Raw genomic sequence first — 23,004 nt, forward strand, 5'->3', positions numbered from 1 at the left:
GTGGAGGAAAAGTATGAGTGAAGACATGGTGCTGTGCAAAGTGAGAGATTACATCAAAAAGGGTTGGCCTTCTAAGTGTGAAGTGTCTGCAGATCTTATTCCATATTTGAATATTAATGAAGAGCTGGTCACTGAAGGTGATCTGATTTTTAGAACTGGAAAGTGTGTCCCACCTTTAGGGATTCGGGATTCTATTTTGAAACTTAGGGCCCGATGTAGGTAAATCCCATTTACCGATTTTGAAATACCGAATCCTACCGATTCGGTATTTCAAAATCGGTAAATGGGATGTAGGTACCAACATCTGGATTCGTTACCGAATCCTTAACAATTCTATAATTACCGATTCGGTAAATACCGAATCGGTAATGGCCATTCATTCCTATGGGCTTTGAAGCCCATAGGAATGATTAGGCATTACCGATTCGGTATTTACCGAATCGGTAATTAAAGAATTCACAAGGGTGCAGGGGGTGTCACTTTGACACCCTCTAGCACCCCCAAAACGGGGATGTGTGCAATGTGGCACACAGACATGCCCTAAGGGCACGTCTGTCTGTCACATGGCACATGTGTACATGCACAGATGTGCATGTACACAGGAATCAGTATTTTACCATGGATTTGTATTCCGTGGTAAAATACCGATTCTGTAAGCCATGTGCTGATGGTACATTGCCTACCTACATTCCATTTTCGGTAATTTTACCGATTCGTTATCATTACCGAATCGGTAAATATTACCGAATCGGTAAATTTACCGATTCGGTAATGATAACGAATCGGTAAAATTACCGAAAATGTGCCCCTACATCTCGATAGCCCTTTACCGATCGGAAACGGCCGAAAATCGGTATTTTCGGCCGATTCGGATCGTTAAAGGGCTACCTACATCGGGCCCTTAGTCATGAGTGTCATATGGGTATGTCATCTATGAAGAGGTTGATTAGGTTGAATTTCTGGTGGCCAGGGGTGGATAGGTTTGTTGATAAATTTGTGAGGGAATGCCCTGATTGTATAGAAAGTGATAAGTCTTGTAAATGTAATCCAGCTCCATTAATACCTGTAAAGTGGCCAGAGTATCCATGGCAAAAGTTAGGTATAGATATTTCTGGACCTTTCCATTTTTTACCACTAGAGTGTAGATTTGCCATTGTGGTTGTTGACTACCATTCTAAATGACCAGAAGTCAAACTCATTTCTCATCCTAATTCAGGGAATGTAATTTTGTTTTTGAAGGAGCTTTTTGCTCGCGAAGGCTATCCCGAAATGATGATTTCTGACAATGGTGTACAGTTAAAATCTTCTGAAATGTTAGATTTCTTTAAGGATTGTGGAATCAAGCATGTCACTACAGCATTGTATGAACCACGGGGAAATGGACAAGTGGAGAGATACAAAAGAGTACTCAAGCAAGATATTCTTTGGGCTCGCACTTTTGGAAGTTTGTGGAAAGAAAAATTAAGGGAGAGATTGTGGTTGTATCGGATAACGCCTCATTCTACTACTGAGATTTCACCTTTTCGCTTGTTAAGAAGTAGAGATCCCACTTCTAAATTGTGTCCGTGGTGGTTTAAAAAGAGTACTATTCCTCTTGATATCAAAATTGATGTTACTGATGTAGCTCGTAAAGTTGAAGTGAAACAAGATAAGATTAAGAGTAGTTATGATGTTCGCATGAAAGTTAAAGTGCCAACGTTTAAATGTGGTGATTGAGTGAGAATTCGTAAACCAGGTTTTGTCTCTAAAGGTGATGTCAAATTTGGTAAACCAATCAAAATTGTAAAGGTAAATCGTAACAGTGTTGTTACACAAGATGGTAAAGTCTGGAATGCCAGACGGGTTTCTAAATGTATGTCTTTGTGCCATTGAAATTTCTTAAGAGGGGAAATGTGTAGCATTTTCAGTTCATACTTATTTATATCATTTCCCTTTTAAGATTATTTATATTGGGTTTCCCTTTTAATCTGTTGTTCTTCTGTTCTGGGCACATGCATATGTTGGAAGATTCTTTATTGGAATTGTTTATCTGTAAAAGATCTTGTACTGGATTATACTGCTGGGACTTGAAGATGAGAGTACTGTGCTGTTATCATTAAACCAGTACCAACAATTTCTGGATTATTTGATTCATTTACTACAGCATGCTAAACACGTTGATGCTGATAAGGCTGGCCCGCTATTAGAACGTATTCTCAGAGATGACCCCCACATCCCCCGATCCATGAGATAACCACTAGAGCTGGGGATACAGTGAATACACAATGGGATATAAATGCAGCCTTTTGTGAATATTGCCAGGACTTGTACTTTGTTGGAATAACACCCTTGATGCCTTTTTAACAGTTGCACAGTTCCCACAACTTGAAAAAACAGCACAGGACGCTCTCTCTAGCACTATCACAAGGTCCGAAATCAAGGCAGCCATCAGGAGCCTCCCTCAAAACAAGGCCCCAGGTCTGGACGGCCTCCTGTCCAAATTCTTTGCCGCGTTCTCGGATACTCTGGTGCCACAACTAGAGAAACTGTATAATGCCGCGCTGTTCTCGGGGTCATTACCCTCCTCCATGAGACAGGCACTGGTAGTGTCTCTCTCCAAACCAGGACGCCAGGCAATGGATCTGTCAGGGTACACACCACTATCTCTACTCACTACAGACTACAAGCTATTCAGTAAAGTACTGGCTGGCCGCCTACTTCCAGGCTTACATAACCTAATCCATCCAGATCAATGTGGGTTTGTACCAGTGCAGTGCACCTCACTTAACATCAGTAGGTTGTACCATGTTATGACTGCGACCCCCAAGGAGAGAGCCCACGCAGGTTGTATCACCTTGGATCTGAGACAGGCATTCGATATGCTCATATGGGACTACATATTCTGAGCACTTGAAGGATTTGGCATTCCGCCGGGTTATTTAAAGTGGATCAGGCTCCTGTACATGGACCCCACGGCAAGGGCCCGTACAAGGCGACATATCTCGCAGGAGTACCCGGCTTGAAAAGGCACATGGCAGGGTTGCCCACTGTCTCCTCTGTTGTTTGTGCTGGCCCTGGAGCCTTAGCCCTTAGAGTACGGTTATCGGCGGCACAACAGGGCATACGTATTGGCCAAACAACACACATTATCTCCGCATACACGGACAACATCATTCTGTATGCTGAAGACCTCACCTCTCTATCAATCGCCACAGGCATTTTTGATGCTTTTGCGTGGCTTTCGAGCATTAGAATTAATGTCAGTAAGTATTATGCCTTTTTTTCGGCAAGGGGATTGCCCAGAGACGGTTCAGTTTGGCCCTCTTTACAAGTCGCGGCACATACTTTAAAATATCTGGGTATACAGATTTATCGCTCAACACCAAACCTCATTGAGGGTAACCTAATGCTGTCATTGAGCCAGGGGCTGTGAAAAAATGCCTTGAAATTTAATAGGGCTAAAACACATCTTCTGACTTAGAACCTTTGTCAATAACTGATAGTAGAAATTGGTGCGCTTCAAAATTGAAATGCGCTCCTACACTGGCACCTTCTGATATAGCACTGTCTTTCTTCATTAACATTTAGGTGACTTTCTAAAAGCAAGTCAATGCAAATTTAGTGTCCTGTTTCTTCTTTTTGGGTTGCAAACCTAGGTATGAAACATAGTGCTACCATTCTTTCCCGGGTAAACTACTGCAATGCACTATATTTTTGGCTTCCTTCCTAAAAATTTGGCCCTGTTTGCAACATGTTCAGAAAAGGGCAGTTAAGATTCTGCTTGCTGTGAATTGAAACAACACGGTCACCCAGACATAGTCCACAGTTTACACCGTCTCCCATTAAATAAGATAAATTCCAAACCGATCTTTAATATCTGCTGATGCCCTGTTACTGGATGTTCCTCAAATTAAGTGTGCACGTAAGGGGAGGAGATCATTAGCTTTCCTCAACTATGAGGTTTATAAGATCATTGCACCTGCAGGTTGAGCACAATAACCTACAAATATTTAAGTTTCCGAAAACTTGCATCTTCAAAAAAGTAGTTATCTATAGTCCAAGGCATTCCAAAGGCATTCTTTATTGGATATATTTTGTACACAAAAGTTTTTCTCCACTAACAAGGCACAAGTATCTTTTTAGAAAATGTCAAAGTAAAGATTATATACTCATTTGTAACTATTGACAGGTAATTAGTACTAATTTCATGCAAAGATGTTACATGTTTATAAAAAAACTAATTCATTGATAATATCTAATAGTTTGCAAATATTTATTTAAAGCAATTTTTATAAGGTTACCTGTTCCCTGCCTAAAACTCTGGGATGCTAATTTGCATTAGCTATACAGCAGATGCCAAGCCACTCCTTGGCCTTTAAAAACTGTGAAAACTGCTCCAGTGCAGTAATAATGGACTCGCTCTGTGGAGGTGTTTTTCTTCCCCTTACTGGGAGGCTAGTAGGGTTGGACCAAAAATGTACTTAACAAGTTAACTGTTGCTTTGAACCCCTAGCCAGTGAGGACATTTTGGACACCTGGGAAGACGATGCTAGGAGAGGCATTCCCATGCTCTCTCTAGACCCGATCAAAAAATGGACCCAGAGTGCCATAGATATTAACTCACTCTGTATGGAACACGACCTTAGAGCAACCAATGGCGGATCTAAGTCAGATCCCAGGGGAGCGCACACCTACAATAGGGTGGGACACACTTCAAGAATTGATTACATATTGTTGAATCACAAGCTATGGCCGTATCACCAAGATATGGAAGTCCTATTGACTTCCGACAGTGACCATAACCCTTTGGCCCTAACCCTCACCCCCCCGTGGCAAGACAGGAACCCAACCATGTCTCTACACATATGGAAATCATCCCACAAACTTGTCCCCTCAAACTGTGGCAGGCGATTAAAATGGGCTAAAGTTGCCGCGGACGAGGGAAGGATGGCCCAAGCCAAGACCATAATGACAGCAGTGAATTTGCGTCTAGACACATCGGAAACCACTAATCTTGCTGTCCTTTTCAGAAACTATTTCAGCTCTAAGTGAGTTGTTCATAGTCCCACAGAGTAGGGCAAGGGCCACAAACAGAGCCGCAACCAAGGGTAGAGATATATGGTACTCCTCTGCATGTCGTGCTGCCAAAGGGGAACTTATTAGGTTAGGTTAGGTTAGGTTAAGTTAATGGCATTTATTAAGCGCTTGGTTGCACAGAGAACAGTGCGTCCCCGCGCTGACAGCCCTACCTACATCTCTTCAGCTTAGTTCACAGAGGGTGAGCCGGGCCTGCTATACTGAGTTTAACTTGGGGAAAAGGTGGGTTTTCAGCTTCTGTCTGAACCTGGTTTCAGACAGCTCCATCCTTAAATCGATGGGTAGGTTATTCCAGTCACTGCTAGCATGGTGTCTAAAGGAACGTCCTCCCATCCTTGCTCTATGTATCCGAGGTGCCACTAAAAGCATACTGCCCATCGACCTCAGAGGACGTGAGGGACAATAGACTGGAAGCAGGTCCTGAAGATAAGGAGGTGCTTTTTTGTGAGCTATACGGTGGGTTATACACATGGTTTTAAATTTGATTTGTTCCTTTATTGGGAGCCGTGAAATTAAAAGACCCAGGTCAAATTAGTCTCGCTAGGAAAAGCTACAAAAAAGCTCTATCCTTGGCAAGGGAAGTACACGAAACCAACTTCTGGAGAGAGCTAATGGATGCGAGTTCTAAAAAGGACTCGAAGGGGTTCTGGGAACTGCTTAGAGCTAGGGATAAGCCCGTCGATTCACAATTGACTTGCAACATCACAGGGGAGGCTTGGTTTGCCCATTTTTTCAAGCTCTATTCCATCCCAACAGGCGCACTACAATCAAATATGGGTTTCTTTCATAGAGAGCCGGTTGCCAACACAATTAATGACTACCCCTTTGTTGCTAAGGAAGTCGAAGGGGCAATTAAGTGCCTTGTTGCCAACAAGGCTGCAGGCCCAGATGGCATCCCTGGTGATCTGATACGGGTCAATACAGAGGTGTGGAGCAGACTTACTGCCCCACTCCTGAACGAGGCAGTGATGGGAGGCTGCCTTCCTGATTCCTGGAGGGGTGCGGAGGTCGTCCCGATTTTCAAGAAAGGCTGTCGGGACGACCCCGCTAACTATCGTCCAATTAGCTTGCTTGACTCCACCCAAAAGGTAGCTGGCAAAGTAGTCTTAGGCAGGATCTTGCACTGGGCTGAAGAAAACCAGGTACTGTCAGACTTCCAGGCTGGTTTTAGACCAGGAACTGGTACTATTGAACAGACATTTCGCCTATTAATGCTTTATTGGAAAGTGGTCGTATTGGGCAAAGGCAGTCTGTATCTCGCATTCATAGATTTACGGACTGCCTTTGACCAGGTCCCACGTGACCAACTGTGGAATGTCTTAGAGGGTTTGGGTATCCCTCCATATCTGCTGGGTTTGCTCATTAAGTTTCATGAAAGCAACTTTGCACAGATTAGGTGGGGAGATCAGGGGCAAAAAACACCACGCATTCCTGTAGATAGGGGTGTCCGCCAGGGTTGTGTGCTAGCCCCCACTCTGTTCTCACTCTATGTTAACGGAGTGGTGGAGCATCTTCTCCAACATCCAGCAGATGCACCCTCCCTGTCGGGCAGAAAAATACCTACCCTCCTATTTGCAGATGACACCCTCCTAATCTCAAAACCCCCGATAGGCCTCCAAACGTTGCTTTCTAGTTTCAAGGATTTTTGAGATTCAAGGGGCCTTGTTATTAATGTAAGCAAAACCAAATTCCTGGTCCTAAACCCCCCTAGGAAAACCGTCATCCCTCCCACCCTAGACTCAGTCCCACTTGAAAGGGTAAAGGAGTTTGATTATTGAGCGTACTCAACAAACTCCAACTACTGCAAAATGCAGCCGCCCGCCTAATCACTGACACACCCAAATTTTCCTCGGTATCCCAAGATCTGGTAAAATTACACTGGCTACCCATCCGTAAAAGAATCACTTTCAAGGCGGTATGCATGGTTTTCAAGGCCCTCCACGATACAGGTCCCAGGCACCTGAAATCTCTTTTCCGCTGGCATAAACCAGCAAGAACTCTGAGGTCAGGACAACTGGCCCTGGTTACAGTCCCCAGAACTAAAAAAGCTCGCTGGGGTGGTAGGAGCTTTTCCCTTGGAGCGGCAGAGGCCTGGAATAAACTCCCTCTGGTGCTCAGACAAACTCAGGACCTGATGGTCTTCCGAAGAGGACTTAAAACATGGCTCTTTACTCTGTAAGCACGCTCCTTCACACCAGCCTATCCTTTCAGTGCCAGGACACCTCCGGGTAACAGAGCGCTCTACAAATGTGTAAAATAAATAAAATAAAATAAATTATTTAGGCATCCGACTCTGTGACTCCATGAATTGGAAAGCTCACCACCAAAAAGTCTTCCTGACTCATAAGAGGGTTACAGGGGCCCTGCTAAAAGAACAACGTGTCTCATCCCTTAAACCCATCGGGGCGATATTAGACATTTATAGGGCAAGGGCAAGGGTGGTGAGTGCGGCGCTGTATGGGTCGGAATTGTGGGGTGAGTTGACACCTTGACACATCTTGAAAACAAATTCCATAAAGATCTTATGAGGCTACCACACAGCACCCCTACACTCCCACTCCTATTAGATGCAGGTACACGCCCAATAAGTGAGCAAGCAAGGCTACGTCTCCTCTTACTGTGGGCTCGAATATGGAAGGTACCAGAACTGTCCAGGTACGCTGAAGCCCTAAGAGAACTCCTTTCAATACCCGGCTGGCACAAGGTCGGCTGGCTCAGGGAAGTCAAGTGGCTTCTCTGTGAACTGGGCCTTGGAGACGCTTGGGTCAATAGAACAGCCCCACCCAAACAGATGTTAAAGAAATTATACTGGTCATGGGTGGCAAACGGGAGAATGAGCAATTTTAAATTATGCAGATCTGCTGTAGAGTTTCTGCTAATCAAGGAGCTCCCCTTTAGAGAACCTTATCTGGACTTGATCCTTAACCCGAGGGATAGGTCATTGTATTTCAAAGTCAGGGTGGGAGTTCTACCTTTAGGGCAGTTGACAGCAAGCTGGAAGCCACCGCTGCAAACTACACCATATTGCCCTTTTTGTGAGACAAGGGATGAGTCTATTGCCCATCTAATGTTTGAGTGTCCAGCCTATGCAGCCCCTCGGGACAGATGGCTGAAACCACTATGCATGAGCCTTGGCACTAGATCCCACATGGAGGCCCTACGCATCTTAAGATCTGATGCTCGCCCTTTGTTCGCCTGTTGCCTGGCAAAATTCCTGGGTTGGGTATGGCGGATAAGATCCGTGAGGAAATTGTCTCTCCAGTAACACGATCTCCATTGATTCAGTCCCATATTTTAGCTATGTTTTATAACTTTTTGGCAAATGAGCTCCTTTTTATTATATTTTATTGTTAGTTTACATGAAATCGACAATTGATAATTTGTTTTATGTGAACAGAGGGATGAATTGTTAAATTGTACTGTATTTTTATTATTGTAATGCTTTTATGATATGATAAATATATCGAAATAAAGCTATTCAACAACAACTTAACAAGTAAATGAACAGTGGAGCCTGGAGAAGGCTGCCCTTTGTCTCCCAGACACATTTGCACAAAAGAATTGTGGAAGTTGGAATATTAACCCTGTAATGGTTTTGAGTGACGACAAAGAAGAGTCATGCTGGTTGCCCTAACCAGCCCCATGTATGGGTAAACAGGATCTGCACAAAGGAGGATGAATGAGAACTATCTCCAGCTCAATGCAGATAAGAACAAGAGCATGCTGTTTGGTAAAGCATCTTCCATCTTGGCAGGTGGTTGGTGGCCTCATCAACTGGGTGCCGCTCCTATGCCCAATCAAGCACTAAGGAATCTTGGGATAAAACTAGACCTAGCCTTAATTATGAGAGAGCACATACTGCCCACCACTGCCTCATGTTACCAGAACCTACGCTTACTTTGCAGATTTTTCCCTTACCTCCCTATTTCCGACCTGAATACTTTTGTTCGGTCCATCATAATAAGCAGACTGGATTATGGCAATGCCATGCTGTCAAACGTTAGTGAAACGCTGATCCCTAAACTTCAGGTTGTTCAAAAGACGGCAGCCAGGCTTGTGATTAACTGCCCTTCTATCACTTCCTCAGAGCCTTTCATGAAAGAACTACACTGGTTGCCCGGTTGCCTGTGAAGAAACGCTCTCTGTTAAAATATGCTGTATCACATATAATGTCATAAAGGGCAAAGGCCCACTTTATCTTCAAAAAAGAATAAAAGCGTATTCTCTCTACTGTATTGTAAAATCTGACTAGGAGACCTGTTGTGGGGCCCCCAGCATTTGTTTAACACACAGCGATGGAAAGTATTTTTCATTTCTCGCCCCTGTGTACTGGAAAAAGCTTACTCTTCTTGTTTGTTCAGGTTCAGATTACCGTACATTTTGGAAACTACTCATAGCCCACTTAACTCAATCCCCCTCATCAACTCCCCTAGGGTATCAAGTCAAAGTAACATAACATCTTGAATGTTCTTGTTTATGAGAGAAAGAGAAGGGCCTCTACAAGAATGGGACTTAGAAACCTTTTGGACCTCTGAAGGACTGGGACCTACCACCAGAGCAAACCTCGTGAAAGTGGGATGTTCCTGGCTTGGAAAGTGTGTCTGATTCGGTCGGAAACAAGGTTTTCCGGATCTGATTCGGCAAACACATATCCGATTCAGAGCCCTTGTGAACGACTTGGAAATTGGGCAACTAGGTCCCGTTTCCTGTTGGAGCTCTTGATGTCGCTGCCAAGGACCATAATATTTACCTTGCTCAGGTTGGCCTCTTCTAGTTTATTTTTGTTGTTGGTTTAACACCTTAGCTGCTTTGGAACGTCCAGCTCCAGTGCTGAATGTTCCATTGCGCAGGTGCAGTTGGAACGTCCAACGGCCGACTGCAGCACTCCCGAGTTAGTGGTGCCATTGGCCGCTGGACGGGCGCAGCGCATAAGGGGTTAAAGCGAATTCAATGACATTTGCAGGCCTATCGGATACAGGATAATTAGATGAACTATACAATTTGATATTTAAATATGTTGATTGTCGAATTCTGAGGTGAATACTCAGGCCTGCATTAATGTTATACCAATTTCAGCTTAATAGAGAGAGAATAGACAGCAGCCTTCTTTCCAACATATGTTAGTAGGTCCCTGTTTAGAACTTCAAGTACCAATGTTTACATTTATCAGGGACATAGGAACCTGTTGACCATATTTAATAAGAAAAACATTTGGTATTTCCAAAATGTGGCTAATAAGCCACATATGGGATTTCACGGTACATTTTGCAAGAATATGGAAGTGGTCAATGTCGTTCCTCTCAACCACAATAAATTGAGAACTGAAATTAATATAGTGAACATGAAGCAAATATATAAGTGTGTGTGTTCCAGCTGCAGGGGTGAAAAATTAAATGAGGGACTGCCCTTAAAAGGAAAGAGATTTAAGGTGTGAAAGATATCAACCATTTCCGTACCCTCTGTCTTATAATTTTTACTGGGGGATCCCCTATTTAATTATAAGTAGTAGCATAAGTGTATTCATTATAACATTTTCCCTTTATTTCTAAATATATTTAAATTAAAATCCACTGCTCTAATCAATGCTGCTCCAAGACATATGGTCTTCCATCTGTAGATATTATTAAAAACAAATATTTAAACAAAATATTGTGGACGCTTCCATACATAGTTAGATTGACAATTATACTAATAAAATGTGGGAAATGTTCCCTAATATACTACATGTATACAAAAAGACAGCTTTGAAATCAATTCACCATTATTTTATTGTGTAATAGTAATATGGATAGCTGCAGATATGTAAATGGAATAAGTAGGTGGTGGGGGACCATGTTTACATGTCATTGTATCCGGTAAGTCGGTTTTATGGTAGCCATTTACGGCCTGAGATTTTGTGCTACAAGTTTATTGCAAACATAAAATATACCAGTTTATTTAGAAGGCAATTGTAGTGGGTTGTTGAGAAAATCTCCTTCGATTTGATGCGTTGTAGGAGATTAAGTAATATGATAGTTGACCAGGTACATCTAATAATTGATATACGCTATTAGGAGTGTTGTTTGAGGTGATCGCCAAAAATGTTTAGGAGCCACGGTCAATTTGTTATCAAAACCTATTTAAAATAATGTTGAATGTCTATGGTATGGTAAAAAGTTTGAGTGTCCTATTGTTCCAATCGATGCAGCAGGGGTCTAAATGAAAGAACTTTGTCTGTGTACAGTATTCATAAGAATGTATGGATATTTTTTTACAGTATTTTTACAGCACATCTGTGCCATAAGTATGACCTTTTGTGATTAATGGCAATTTTTTTCGTATTATGTTTGCAATGGCATAATAAAGTTTAATACTGCTTAAATCAGGCTTCCAAAAAGTAATTATTGCATAATGGCAGCTTTAAATTACACATTGTTAGCAATCATGCTATATTTGTGGCTATTTCTCTCATCATTCTGGCTATTCTTGGAATAATAATGTCTATGACTAACATGTTGTGAAGGATCTTAGCATTATGATGGGCATCCCTTGAACAGTTGTGTCCCTGACAAAAATGTGGGCTTCCTTGCATAACGTAGTCATCTTTAGCATTATGGGATAAAAATCTGGCATGTGAAAAACTAAACCTGGTCAGGCTAAGCAGAGTCTTTCAATGAGATTCATTTGCATTAGGAGAAGCACAAGCGGGCATATAGGGGTTATGCTTGAAAAATGTTTTTGAATTAAAAGTTGAGTTTCCTTTTCAGACAAAACATTATTTAATTTGAGTGTGTTTAGCCATTATAAGATGTTCATAATAAAAAAAAGACATGCATTCTTATTGAAAGGGCTAAAACTATGGGTTGGTGTTTAGCCATCCTCTGTGATCAAGTGGCCAGATTGAAAAATTGGGCACGTGGTGCATGAAAATGTGGGTATACACTTACGAGGGTATTGAGAAACTTTCCATAAAAATAAATGGACATAAATTAATAAGCCCTCCCGTCCTGAGCTTCTCAGAAGCGGTCGCTCCCCTCGCTGCTCCCTGCCTCCCAGCTGCTCCTCCCTCCCACAGAGAGTGTAGGCTCTACCCGTCCAGCAATAGCGCTGTGACCGTCCTGAGCTTTTCAGAAGTGGTCGCTCCCCTCGCTGCTCCCTGCTTCCACCTGGTATCGTAGCGCTCTGATTGCCACGCATTGCACGCATTGCTCGCACTGCTAGAATTTGTTTGTCATCGTAGCGCTTATTGCCAGACTTGCTCGCACTGCTGAATATTAAGTGATCATAGCGCTTCACTATTGGACCGTGCTTTGCTATTTACTGTGCCATTCTTATTTACTGTGCCACTCGCTTTGCCTGCTCTGATAATTGTTGCCTGACTGTGCTGCCCAGTTCATATCACTTAATTAACTAAGGTCTTGCCCCAATCTCGTCCTGTTTCGCTTTTGGCTTGCTGCCATTTTGTTGTTTATTGTTGTGCCTTCCAGCCCGGCTCTCCACCCCGCTCCTGCCTCCACTAACCACTTATGACAGATGCTTTTGCGTGCAGCGTTCACGCGCAGCGGTCACGCCCCATGCGCGCCGAAGGTGCGCCAAAGGTAAGCCCGTCTACGCACGTCCGCGCCTGGACCGCGCCGAGTGCCAGACCCCCTGGCCCTTGCATAACATACGACGCCGCAACACTCTCAGCCCTTAACCCCGGCCGCCCACCAAACTGCTACCAAGCCGCCCCAGGACACACCCATGGACCCTTCACCTGCCACTCCTGCAAGTTCGACTGCATCAGGACCCACACCAAATCCACAGACTCCAATCAGAGCTCCGACACTAACTACCTAAAGTGCATCCTGCTCAACACCCGCTCGGTCCACAGACACGCCATTGAACTCTGGAACCTACTCGACACTACATCGCCTGATGTCGCCTTCCTTACAGAAACCTGGATGAACGCCTCATCAGCACCCGACATCGCCACAGCCATCCCGGACGGCTACAAGATCATCCGCAAGGACTGCACAAACCAAACAGGAGGAGGCATTGCCATTGTCCATAAGAACACCATCCGCATCACGACCAGTTCCGACGACTACCTCGCTACCGCCAAACACCTTCACTTCCAGATCCACACCGACCCCAAAACCACACTCAGAGGCACCCTCATCTACAGACCACCAGGACCCCGCACACAATTCAGCGATGACATCCCTGACTTCATCAGCCCACATGCCCTCCCCTCCGAGGACTACATTCTACTGGGAGACCTCAACTACCACCTGGAAAAGAAAAACGACTGCAACACCACCACCCTTCTGGACAACCTGGCCAACCTCGGACTCGAGCAACTTGTCGATACCCCCACCCACTATGCCGGACACACGCTCGACCCAATCTTCACCTCCAGCAAGCACATCTCCTTCAATCACACCACAGCTCTCCACTGGACGGACCACAGCTGCGTTCACTTTATCTACAAAAAGACCACGACCCACAACCCCCCACAACCTATTCCCCGAAGAAACTGGAAGAAAATTACTTCCGACCAGCTCTTCACATCGCTTCACCAAAACCCTCCTGCCAAATCTTCGGACCCAAACCAAGCAGCCACCAACCTCACAGAATGGATCACCTACAGCGCCGACGAACTAGCACCCTTGAAAAACCATCAAATCAAGCAAGGTAACAAAAAAGCCCCCTGGTTCAACGATGACCTTAAGAAATCCAAGAAGTTATGTAGCACCCTCGAGAAAGCCTGGAGAAAAAACCCAACCACTGACAACCTGACCACCTTCAAGAACGCCACCCGCAAACACCACCAACTGATCCGATCCGCCAAGAAATCAGCATTCAAGGATCGACTTGACAACAACGCCCACAACAGCAAGGAAATATTCAACATCGTCAAAGAATTTACCAACCCCACCGCCGGCACCAACGACATCACTCCCTCCCAAGACCTCTGCGACTCCCTAGCCTCTTTCTTCTACAACAAAATCGCTGACATACATAACAGCTTTGAATACCAGTCCGGAGACCAGTCCACTCCATCCACCTCTGAACCAAAACCCCCCTCTATCAACCTTTGCGCCTGGAACCCAATCACCACTGAAGACACCATCCGCCTGATGAACTCCATCCACTCAGGATCGCCAACCGACCCATGTCCCCACCACATTTTCAACAAAGCAGACTCCATCATCGTACCCCATCTCCGAGACGTCATCAACTCCTCCCTCAACTCCGCTACCTTCCTGGAAAGCTGGAAACATGCCGAGCTCAGCGCCCTTCTGAAGAAACCCATCGGCAGACCCCACTGAACTTAAGAACTACCGCCCCATATCGCTCCTCCCATTCCCTGCCAGAGTTATTGAGAAAGCCGTCAACAGTCAGCTCGCCGCCTTCCTCGAATCCAACAAATCCCTCGACCCCTCACAGTCCGGCTTCCGAGCCAAACACAGCACCGAAACCGCCCTCATAGCAGCAACAGACAACGTTCGAACTCTACTGGACAACGGAGAAACAGCTGCCCTCATCCTACTCGACCTCTCCGCAGCCTTTGACACAGTCTGTCATAGCACCCTCATACAACGCCTCAGCAACGTCGAAATACAAGGAAAAGCATTGGATTGGATCATCTCGTTCCTCGCCGGAAGAACCCTGAGAGTCCGCCTCCCCCCTTTTAGATCAGAGGCCACCAAAGTCATCTGCGGCGTACCACAAGGATCATCACTCAGTCCCACCCTCTTCAACGTATACATGAGTCCCCTCGCATCCATCGCACGCCAACACAACCTCAACATCATCTCCTATGCAGACGACACCCAGCTGATCCTCTCCCTCACCAAGGACCCAAACACCGCCAAAACCAACTTACACGAAGGAATGAAAGTAGTAGCCAAATGGATGAAGAACAGCCGTCTAAAATTGAACTTGGACAAAACGGAAGTCCTCATCTTAGGATCATCCCCCTCCGCCTGGGACGACTCATGGTGGCCACCGGCCCTGGGAACCGCACCCATACCTACGGACCACGCACGTAACCTGGGCTTCATCCTGTACTCCTCCCTCTCGATGACCAGACAAGTCAACGCCGTCTCATCCTCATGCTTCAACATCCTACGCATGCTCAAAAAAATCTTCCGCTGGATCCCCATCGAAACAAGAAAGACGGTCACCCACGCACTGGTCACAAGCCGACTGGATTACGGAAACACCCTTTATGCCGGAACCACAGCCAAACTACAGAAAAAACTCCAACGCATCCAAAACGCCTCAGCTAGACTCTTACTGGACATCCCCCGTCAAGCTCACATTTCCGGTCACCTGAAAGACCTCCACTGGCTCCCCGTCAACAAGAGAATAACGTTCCGTCTCCTCACCCACGCACACAAAGCCCTCTACGACCTAGGACCCGAATTCCTCAACAAGCGACTGTCCTTCTACACCCCCACCCGCCAACTACGATCATCCAATCAAGCCCTCGCCGCAATTCCGCGCATTCATAGATCCACCATGGGGGGAAGAACCTTCTCCTACTTAGCGGCCAAAACCTGGAATTCTCTCCCCACCCACCTCCGCCTTGTACAGAACCACCTCTCCTTTAGAAAGCAACTAAAAACTTGGATATTCGATAAGTAAAGTACCCCCCCTTATCCCCCAAGCGCCTTGAGACCCTCTGGGTGAGTAGTGCGCTATACAAATTTCTGAACTTGAACTTGAACTCTTTACAACACATACCTTAGAATTTGGCATTATTCTGAAAACTGCCAATAATTCCTTACATGTAACCTAAATTACATTTCAACTAAAACATCTATCATTACTTAAAAAACTATACATTAAAATGTGCTATTTAAAAGTGTATGGACATGAACCTTAAAGTATGTAGGGTTTGACTATTCAGCCAAAGACTGTAAAACATTGAAAATTAAAGTAGCCAGGCATTTTCCAGCACAAACACAATAGGCAAACGGATATCCTTGTATTTTTAAATTGGGTGTAATTAGACAACTTGTAACATTTTCACAAATGTAGGTAGCAAGGGTAATACTAAATGTAAAAATGATGAAAGACAACAAAAGATAAGCAATATTTACAATCTGAAATAGTTGTACATTTAACTGTGTCTTTTCGTATTACATGAAATTAAAATGTTTGCATGAAAAGACTAAAAAGTAAGCCGCTTATCATATTGGAAAATGCTAATTTAAAACATCGATTTTGAATCAAAGTTTTGAAAATATAAAATAAGTGTACACACTTCACACCTGCCAATAAATCCATCTTATAAATGTACACTACTGAAAAATGAAATAACACAGGACTGTAATTCTTGTACGGAATGTTTATATGGTATGAATACTTTCCATGTAAGCTTTAAATCTAAAAGTATGCTGCTTTAAAAGTTCTTAATTTTCTTATTGCAGATGACAATCAAAATTCTCCAAAAACATGAAGCGTTAAATAGATATGAAGCAGAACTTGTACTGATGAGAGGGGACTTCCTAGACTCCAATGAGGATGAAGTAGATGAAGATCAAACATTGAAAAAAGTGAAAATGGGCGAGCTGAAATAATTTTGGGAAAGATTGTCTTGTTCATTACATTGAAAAATTAAATTGTATGTTCATGTCAAATGGTGTATAGTATTACATGTAACTTTACTAAAAAAATTGTTTTGAAAAATATGTATTGACTTAAATATAATATGTATAACTGTTTACTGTGGTTGAATTAAAAGTTAAGGCTAAAAAAGGAGGTATTTTTAGTAATGAGATAAAAATACAATGAAGATATTCTTTGTCATGCCTATTTTGATAATGCTTCATTTCAACATAGAATATTATTAAACAATTCAAACAAAGTACTTGTATTCATAAACAATAAGAATCGTATTGTACATCATTTTTGGTTTGATGAACATAGAAATCAAAATGACTACCATATAGTGCAATTTTAACATTCGGATTCTACATCAACCACAATTTCATGTTATTACTAATTGAAAATGTTATTAATATAGAATGCACTTAATTGCTGTGTAGATTTTTACGAAAAGGCTGGAAAATAAACCTAATGTCTGTCAAAATTAAAAAGTGCAACAAATGTAGTGGACTTTATGGAAAGAAACAGTTCAGTTTAAAAAAAAACTGATTTATCTTCAGGAAATGAACAACTTTTGCATTACATATACCCAAAGGCTTACCATATCAGTTACTGCTGGGTGTACTACTCTCTATACGTTAAACCTGCCTCCCAGTTATGATGTCCCTGTGCTCCTCCTTTCAATATGATGAAATTGGTTTATTGTAATTTGGCATATTTAATCTTACTTCTAAGCCCCTAGTCTTGTGCACAAAGTGCACCCAAGGCCTCCAAGTTAAATGTCACTGTTGGACTGTAGCACTGAGTGTCCCATCCACTAACCTTATGGTGTAAAACAAAGCTTTGGGACTACCTGTAGAAAAGTGCAATAGAAAATATTATGGCTGGGGAGCCTTACCTTGTAATGTTATATTTATACCCCAAAGATGGTCCTTGAATTCACAGTAATACTTCTTTTTTTCGGTCCTAGTAAGTAGAGTGGCTAAAAGAAATCAGGCTTTACTAGAGAAACATGTAATTAACGCAACTTGTAAGAAATCCAGCATCAATCTATATAAAGTAAGGGCAATATTATCTTAATGTAGAGACAAAAAATAACAAAATAGCATACTTATAATAAGAGTTTTAGATTTTTAAAGCAATAGTAAATCAGTGCTGGAAAATACATAGACAAAATAACATTGAAGTCAATTGCAAAATCCACTAGTGACAGTGACAATAGGTCACTTGCAGGTCGAGTCTATAGCGGCTCCACCAGCAAAGTGGAACGGAGTCACCCCACTGCTGTTTGAGCAGCGCAAAAAAGAAAAGTAATAACTCAATGTTATTATCAGTTATTTTTCAGTGTGAACTCAGACTGAGCCAGGTTAGGGTGGTGTGGGGCTGGGCTATATGAGCCAGTGAGAAAATATGTCTAACATTAGTACACATGTCAGTTTGGCCTGCCAGCCAGGTGAAGAATTGTCCTACGCTTCCAGGCACTGCCTGAGCAGCCAAACAGGAAGCTCAGACTAATCTCGATACTTCTGTGTTGCTGGTGACAGCAGAGTTGTGATTGGCTTAGGGGAGTGTGGGAGCCTGTGTGCTTCTGTTCCATAAAGACAAGAAGACAAGAAGAGAAGAGGATGGAGGAGAGGCAATAGCCGTACACAGGGTAAGTATTTTCTTCATCCCCAAAACCCCAGTCCACTGGGTCGAATTCCTTGGAACAATGTAAAATTTAAGGAGATGCTGGCCCCAGGACTGGAACCAGGCCACAACAGTCAGATACATTTTACATAGCCCCAGGCGCATAGTTGGCCTGGCGCTTTCTGGATGCAGAACAGGACACACTGTGTTACCCCTGATTTTACCACTTACACAGCGCGGCAAGAAGGAAAATGCAAAAGCACAACAGGCACACACAGTTGATGTCGGATGTTGGTTGCACATCGTTCTCTGTACATACAGCGTAAGGTTTGGGCGTTGATTTCCAGATTGGTGACTAACCTGTCTTGGCTGCAGTAAACACAATGAAAAGCCTCAGGAACCTCATTAGGTCAGTAACATAGTGGTGTGAAACTTTGGGGCAGGTGAGACTACATATCCCACTATGCACTGGACCACCTTGATTTGGGCAATCCCTCAGAAGGCCCAATAGCAAAGAATGATTTGAGTCAGTGATTGTTTTAAATGCAGTTTGTAGGGGAGTAGTTTTTCTAATCCAGGGTAGACTGAAGGTGTGTCTGGCTTCAACAGGGGCGCCCATTTTGAGGGGTGTTGAGTTCTAGCCAAGGACGGTGGTCTTTCAATAAGTTCCAAGTTTGTTGCCATTTGCTTTTGGCTGGTTGGCAAAGTTCTGTTATTGGCAACACGGGTCTCCTCTTGGGCCCTTTTAAAATAAATGTGTTCTGATACAAGATTCTGGTGTCATGGGGGTCCCTGAAATCCTAAATTTAGGGAATGTAGGGATGTGGGAGCTAGGAGCAATGCGTTGCTAGCCCCTGCAGCTAGTCTGCCCTTGAAGTGACCTCATCTGGTGGTGGAGGCCGCCTTATCTACCCAGAAAACACTGTTTCTGCCCTCCTAAAGATAAAAGAATTTAATTTTAGGTCTACAGAACATGTTTCCCAAATTAGAGGTATGGCCAGCTCTCCTCTGTGTGAGTGACTCCTGCATAGCTAATTTGCAAGCTTTCCCCATTGCAAGTGCCCCTGGGGCATGGGGAGTCTTCTTTCATCCCAGCTCAATATCAGAGGAGGTGCAGCCTTTGAAGCTCACTGCTCTGATGTGCCAATTCACTAGGCTGCTGGGGATGGGGGAGGTGTCTCCTCCTGTCTTGGCTACATCAGGCAGGGTAAGCCAAGCACAGTAGAGATATGAGTAAGCTCTAAGGTGCCAAATGGGTGCTTGCCACATCACCCAGGGCACAAGAATTGTGTCTGCGGTGAGAAGGCACTTTGTTTGCTACCAAACATTACTTATTCTAGTGGCACCAATAATGGAACAGCCAATCTCGATAGTGTCCGGTTGTCAGCCCATGTTATGCTATTGACCGCTAACATATATACTAATTTACAATGGGGAATGCTACTATAGGGACATGTAGGCTTGCCCTTATTTGTGCACACCCTTTAATGCAATGAACCCTGATGTCTGGGCTGAGTGGCCCTACATTAAGGAGTGTCTGTGATAAAGTAAAGGCTGTGTAGGTGTCTGTGCCACACATTGTGAGGGCACAGAAGAGTTTGTGTACTTTGTACTGCTTCCACAATAACATGTCTGCTGTCTTTAGTTTGCATAGGTCCCCCAGGGTGGCATAAAATGTGCTGAAGCCCTGGTGACTCCTCTACTACCAATGCCCTTGGTACTCTGGGTACCATATGCTTCAAAGTCATAAGGTGGTAAAATGTTTGCCAATTTGGGATTACCAAGTGGAAGATAGCAGTTGTAGGAGAGAGGACATGCACTGGTGTATAGGCGGCAGACTCATGTTCACTTGTCATATCCGTCAGCCTTTAGAGCAATGAGGTTGGGGTGACTATACAGAAAGCAGCACTTCCCTACACTAGGATTATAGCATGAGTATGGCAGATTAAATATTACAATTCAAACTATCAAAGTAACCCCTTTTCAACGGTCAGATCTTTCTTTCTAAATATTAACACATCACGCCTTTGAAGGCCATTCTACCCATAAAACAGAATACATTTTTTTTTAAAGTAAGACATTTCAAAGTATATTGGCAGATTTTCATAGAAAATGCACACAACATAATGCAGCAAGAGAAGTTGCTGTGCTGTGATACAAGAATGGAAAAGAACAGAACAGTGCCACCTTACAAACATATGGCGCATTTCAGCTCTCTGCCTACGCTGGTGAACTTGCACCAACTCATGCAGACTTGCACCAGGATGCAAAGATGAATATAATATGGGCAGTTATTGTTTTTCTATCGGAAGGCATACTCCCAGCAGAAAAACAATACTTAGAGGCATATTCCCTGTAATATGTGTGATACAGAATAAACCACTAATTCAAAAAGGAAGTAACAAAGCAAAATGAAGCTTTTTCGCACGATTGTCACATTTAATCAGGTTTACTACCTTCAATAATTCAGGAATGCATTAAATACAAGGGTGGGTGTATGGGAATGCTCATGGTTCAACCATTGTAAGGTCAACCCTTCATAGTGTAGCCAATGTGATTTTTTTGTGTTATTATACAGAGTCACTCAAGGTGAGGCAAATTGGTCCTCGAGTGGCTTTCCAATCCTAAATTGGATTTTGAAGTCTGAGCATAAACGTCTAAGTGCTGTCCGTGAGATCGTGAGACACTTGGTTGAATTCTGCTGCAATCTCCGAAAAGTGTGTACAGAAAATGGCTTTGAACTTCCTGCCATAGGAGAACTAAGACCATTCCATCTGAGCCAATCTCACAATATTGCATCTTCACTGGGCTGAAGAAAAAGGTTTCTTGTGCAAGGAGCTTCTCCGCAGCAGCAAATCTGTTTCAGCTGGTCCTCAGTGAGAAGTTATGCACGCCCCATGTTTCCAGACTCATCGTCAGATAGAACCTTTAGCCTTGTCAGATGGATGATTCTGACCTCTGAGAAAAAAGTCTTAGGGATTGGTTATGAGTTTGGCAGATATGTGGACCACCAAACCCACAGTGGCAGTGCTGTAACCGCCACACCAGTGGTCTGACTGCTGTATTACAAGTATAGCATTCAGATCACCATAGGATGCCACAACCACCGCTGCAATAAGCTGAAAGTACCAGTGCAGCACCGCCAAGCATGTTACTAGTTTCCTCACATGCAGCCTTTTAATGGAGGTGGCAGTGAGATCATCTAGGGGGCCTTACTGGGCACCCTGTTCACACAGGGTCATGGGCAGCATGCAGGGGGGCACATGGTGTGCACCCATGTCTGCATGCGCCCCCTTTACTACAAACCATGGACTTTACAGTATATGCTGTGAATGAATGGGCTTTAGCATTGACATTGCTAGGCCTTTTTTATAGGCACCACCGTGGCAATACCAAAGGACCACCTGCCATACTACACGATAAGTATTAATCTTGCGGGTGGCCGGCTGTAAGGTATGGCAGTCTGGGAGGGGGCGGTGGTGTGGTGTCCTGCTCTCACACCATCAAACTCCTAATCAGGCCCTAAGTACAATCTTATAAATCTTGACCCGCCTAACAAAATTACTTTCTTGCACGGAAACTTCGAACAGCCCCCACCTAGGCCTTTTTCCTCCAAAACCAACTGCTTCAGCAGGACCTCGTAATAAAAACAATCAGGCTTCCAGAAAACTTCATCAGGTATGGTCTGCAACCTTAGCACAGTAAAGGATCTCCACTTTCATTCCTAAGTCGTAAGGTAAAACCTTCAACCTGACTTAACCTATTGATATATCTGACTGCATTTTATCTCAGTAAACCTCAAATTACACCTAGATCCAGGTCCCCCAGGAACAGTGAATTATTCTTGACACACTTTTAAAAAAAATATATAATATCACAGGTTTCCCTTATTGGTATTTCATTATTTTGAAGTAAATCTGTTTATTCAATTTTACATTATTTTTTCAGATTGGAGTTAGATTATTAGTGTGTTGTGTTTTAAACTTTTACGTTTTTTGGATATTTTAAATGCTTTACACATTTTCTGTAATTTAACAGTGTTTGCTCTGTGCTATATCTAGCAGGGGCTTAGTTTAGAATTAATGGAATATAAGCTTGGACCAAAAAGGTTTGTGACTTTATTACTTTGCTGACATACTAACCCCCCAAAAGTAATAGTTCATTTTCTTACAGGTACCCTATGGAGTTCTTTTCTATACTACATGCCCTCACCCTGCTATGCAACTGCTGGATTCTCAGAGATGCACACAATCTCAGAGTTTATAAAAGTTTCAAATAGACTGTTATAAATAATGCCTAAACACACACCAGTGCATAGCAACTTTAAACTCTTCTGTGAAACAACAAAGAAGATAGAAGCTTCAATACTTAAGTAAGAGCACATTACAAGCTCCTCAGAGTTCAGGGCTTACACCTGGAATGAAGTAATAGTATCTAGTCTAAAAACATTATATTGCATCCATTTAGTGGCTGTGTCTTTCAGTGCAGAACAAAATTATATATAAAATGTGGCATGATGTCAGAATAAAACTAGCGTAAGATCCCTAAACGTTAAGGGCGCAATTTATAGTTTGATTTGCAGTAGTCTGTCAGTCAGGGTGGTGGAAGAAATTTCTTACACCACTATGATGTACTACACAGATTTAGAGTTACCCTCAAGCCCAGCAATGATCTCTGTGCCTTCAGAGGGAAAGCTGTAACAATGTGTCCCATGAAGGT

The 23,004-nt window shown here is 43.4% G+C and overlaps 1 protein-coding gene across 1 annotated transcript in view; it reads left to right on the forward strand.

The window, feature by feature from the left end:
• LOC147693207 (NACHT, LRR and PYD domains-containing protein 12-like) overlaps positions 1 to 17,151 on the forward strand; it is a 1,239,310-nt gene extending 1,222,159 nt beyond the window's left edge. The window contains exon 11 of the mRNA XM_086933624.1: positions 16,479 to 17,151. The gene's annotated coding sequence lies outside the window, so the exon portion shown is untranslated. The remainder of the gene's footprint in view (positions 1 to 16,478) is intronic.
• The last annotated feature ends 5,853 nt before the right edge of the window (positions 17,152 to 23,004 follow it).

This window comes from Lissotriton vulgaris, chromosome 8 (assembly GCF_964263255.1).
Source record: "Lissotriton vulgaris chromosome 8, aLisVul1.2, whole genome shotgun sequence".
In the NCBI taxonomy this organism is placed as follows: domain Eukaryota; kingdom Metazoa; phylum Chordata; class Amphibia; order Caudata; family Salamandridae; genus Lissotriton; species Lissotriton vulgaris.